Here is a 4,350-nt window from a genome sequence, read left to right as displayed (position 1 = left end):
TATACGATTTTTTTTTATGTAGTCCACAACCTCGATATAACTGTTTTGTAAAAAAAGACGGCTATGCAGTTATGCTGATTTTATAGCAAAATTTTGACATATTTTCCTACTTTAAACAAGATGTAGATTTCCAACATTTTCTCAATCCAACATAGGCGGTTGTTGTGAACTTATATGTACTGTGTCATTAAATTGATCAATTTCCAACTTCTCATTTTTCATTCATTTTCTTTATGTGCATTACGATTCTCATCATATATTACATAAAAATTCATATCATATTATAAGTCACTCCATACTACATACACACACATACACACACACATATATATATATATATATATATATATATATATATATATATATATATATATATATATATATATATATATATACACACACACACATAAATATACTACACATACGTATACATACATACAAGCATATATATGGACAGGTAGATAAGATAAACACCATGTGAAAAAGGTCAAAATGCAAGTGGATACGGTTGAGCAGGGATACTGCCCTCCATATTAATATACATATATCTAGGAATTACAAATATTTCAACAGTGTGGTTTTCAATCATGGATAAAATGGCGATTTTGCACCAGTGTAAAGTGATCACCTAACCAGCCTATGATAGGTCATAAGCCCTGTACCTAGATTTCCATATTCTTCTTCATCAATGTTGAGAGTCAAAATTTAATTGAGTTATTGATGCCGTTTAATTTTTCAAGACATCAAATGATATCAATAACTTTATTTTATACATTACGTCGGATATGCAGTATTTGTAAAATAAAACCTTTGAACTGAGTCAAAAACGCGATTTTAAAATTCCTTTTCCGGATGTCTAAATACAAAAGTGGACATGGGCTCGTTTGATATTTACCGACAGGTGTCTGTTGATCGAAACGGATCGACAAAAACCTGTCTTACGTATGAACAATTCTTCATAGTATTAGATACAACTTGTGCTGTATATATCTTTTTCAAGGCCGAGATACTTACTAACGTACTCAAATTTTAAAACATACATATGTGAACAAATGACCAAGATCAAAAATAATATTAATACTGCAGCCGCAAAGAGATTTGTTCGAATACATCTGCATTCGAACAAATCTTTTCAATACTTACTTCTTCTCCATCTTCAAACCCTTATCCGCACCCCAATGGAGCATTTAATTTAAAAAATATATGAACCAAGAAAATATAATATATTTCAATTATTAATGTCATTAACAAATTCAAGTGACCGATTTGCTCAATAATAGTGAGTTTTGTTTGTATTTTTAGTTAGTTTAAGCATAAATATATATTTGAAATAAAATGTTAATTGTATTTGTATCCAAAAAGTATACGTTTGTTTTTTTAAATTCTGAAGAAAAGATGAAAACTTATTACTAGTACCTACAGAGATGCAAGAGATACTTTTGTTATTTCTTCTTAGAAGCTGAAGGATTTACGAGTGCAGTGGAACCTCTCACAACGAGTAATTCTGTGTATTGTCATTGGCCAATATCATGGGACTTGAGGTGGATAACAACCATAATGTTTTGCTGGTGAAAGAGCACAACTAAGACACCTTATGGAGTTGCATCGTGTTTCACAGCAATAAATTATTGATGAGAGCTTTCGGCAATTTTGAAACATTAGCATAAACATATCGCTCACTCCTTTCAAGAACGTCATAAATCAAAAATCGACAATTTTCAGTTGTGCATGTTTTCGAAATGCCCAGAAAATATACTATATCACAGCAAATGAGGCATATTTTTGACTTAATATTTACCCGCTACAGGGCAGACAATGTTGTTTTTTAATTTTGAAGGAAAGGTTGTGTTTAATTCTTTTTTTAAAAAATATATTTAAAATTTTTCAAAAAACTTCAGGTTTTACCTAAAAAGATCAGTTCTACAGTAAAAAGTGGCTTGATATTTATTTTTAATACATTGTGTTTTATTTTCAAACTTTAAAAACGTTCTCCTGAAATATCAGGTTTTTTTTATTTATGTCGTTCTTAAAAGGAGTGAGCGATATGTCTTTAGACAGTTTTCTAGTTGAAAGGATGAATTTTTTGTCACAAATTAATATTTTTAAAAACGTTTTTTTTAAAAAATCTAAATTGTATTACAAGTTACTACACTCCTTAACAATTTTGAAGTATTTATATTTGAATAAGCGTTATAAAAATATTTTAAATTGATTTTTTAAGCATAGAACGCAATATCGTATTTTACATTGATTTCTAAGGGAAAAAATGTTTCGTTTAACGCGTAAGATGCTGGAACGAATTATGATCGTTAATAAGAGGTTCCACTGTACGTAAACATGCATTTGTGTGCCTCGTGGATACAAACATTATGTATAGGTAGATGTAGGCATTGTACATATGCAGACTGTATTTTTTTATCGGTCAACTTGACACTAAGATTGACCTTCGCCATTTTAATAATGCCATTGATATAAAATCGTCGCCGCGAACGGAGATAAACTCGAGAATAAATTTGCTATGAGATTACATACGAGTACGTCTGTTTGATTAAACTATTTTTGGAGCGTTAGGTGTAATTTATCTAAGAAATATTAAACAGAACAGTGTGTATTTTTCTTAATTAAATAAACTACTATCTTATTACAAAAAATAACATGTATTAATATGTATCTCATAAATGTATATTAAATATTTTTTTCAAAATCGATGATTATGCTTTAGTAACATGGATTATTATAGTTTTAAAAGAAAATGTTTTAACCCTGAGTTGTAAGATTTTTTAAATAGAAAAGATGTATACTAATATATTCATTTAAGATTTACTTACTACAGTGATGAATTACTAAGGAAACTTTAAATACATTAAAACCTCGATGTAACTGACCTTTATAAAACGAACTTCGGGTATAACGGACAAAAAATCCGTTCAATAAATATTAAGTAATTTAAGAGAGTTGATTATAAAAAAAGCAGCACACTTCAAAAGTGCAAACAAAACTTGATTCCTTTTTCAAAGCAGGATTACCGAAATCAAGTGCGTCGATATCAAACAGCAATGTTACTTCACGACGAGTGTCTGGAGACGATTAATAGAATTTTGTTTGTGTTTTGTATTGTTTATTTACATGTATATCAATACAGTGTCCATTAAACCTATTTTTATATAACGAACTATCGCCTTAAGCAGACACCCCCCCTCAAATTAGTCCATTATATGGTGGTTTTACTGTACTCACTAATTTTAGAAATTATCATTAAAAAATCAACTGTTAAAGCCCCACCGTATGTATGTTTTGATTATAACTTTCACAACAATAACAAAAGTAATTAAAACAATTCTTATAGTTACCTGGATTAAGTAAATGAACATGATACATAAAAAACCTGAGAATGATGGAAAAGGATTCGGTATATGGCCTCAATTATTTTCTATATTAACTTGTTTATGTAATAATGGGTATTTAAATTTTAAGTGTTTAAATACTTTTAAGACTTGGTAAAATATGATAATAAATTACGTTATTTATGTTGCATTTATGATCACTTAATCCAGCCTATGACGGTCGAAAGCCCCGTAAATTCCATATTCTTCTTCATCTATGTTGAGATGTCAAAAAATAATATCATAAATAATCACCTTTTCCAAGACAATATGTTTTTCTTTAAAATATATATGTACATAATATAGGGTCCGCCATCTAAAGTTTTTTTTTTCAACTAGTGCTTATTTCGTGAATGGTAACACTTAGCTCATGTTTGATTTGACAAATAATTAGTTTTATTTTTCCGCTAAGCGAATATGGTTGTGTATACGCTTGAACAACGCTGGGAAATATTGCGACATTCGACTTACAGAAGATGCCGATTTTGCCAAAAAAATCATCTTTTCGGATGAAGCTCATTTTGATCTTGGCGGGTATGTAAACAAGCAAAATTGTCGTATTTGGGGCACAGAAAACCCGCACGCATACATTGAAAAGCCGGTACACCCAAAACGAGTCACTGTTTGGTGCGGATTTTGGTCCAGAGGCATAATTGGGCCATTTTTCTTTGAAAATGAGCAAGGAGTGGCCGTTAGTCAATGGCGATCGTTATCGGGCCATGTTGAACGGATTTTTGTTCACAAAAATTGAAGAGGAGGATATTGGCAACATTTGGTTTCAACAGGACGGCGCTACGTGCCACACAGCCGAAGCTACACTCGATGTTTTGCGCCCCATTTTCAAAAAAAAAAAGTTATTTGGCGGACCCTTTAGTTGAATAGCTGCTTAGTAAGTTTATATAAAAAAATAACAATAAACACTATTAGTCATTAGCCTTCGATTGTGATTAGTTTGAAATTTAGATCT

Source organism: Brachycentrus maculatus, unplaced genomic scaffold, assembly GCF_059751285.1.
Source record: "Brachycentrus maculatus isolate JH-2025_06_01 unplaced genomic scaffold, ASM5975128v1 h1tg000221l, whole genome shotgun sequence".
NCBI classification, from domain to species: Eukaryota; Metazoa; Arthropoda; class Insecta; order Trichoptera; family Brachycentridae; genus Brachycentrus; species Brachycentrus maculatus.
The sequence above is the reverse complement of the archived record's forward strand: the minus strand, read 5'-3'. Positions refer to the sequence as shown.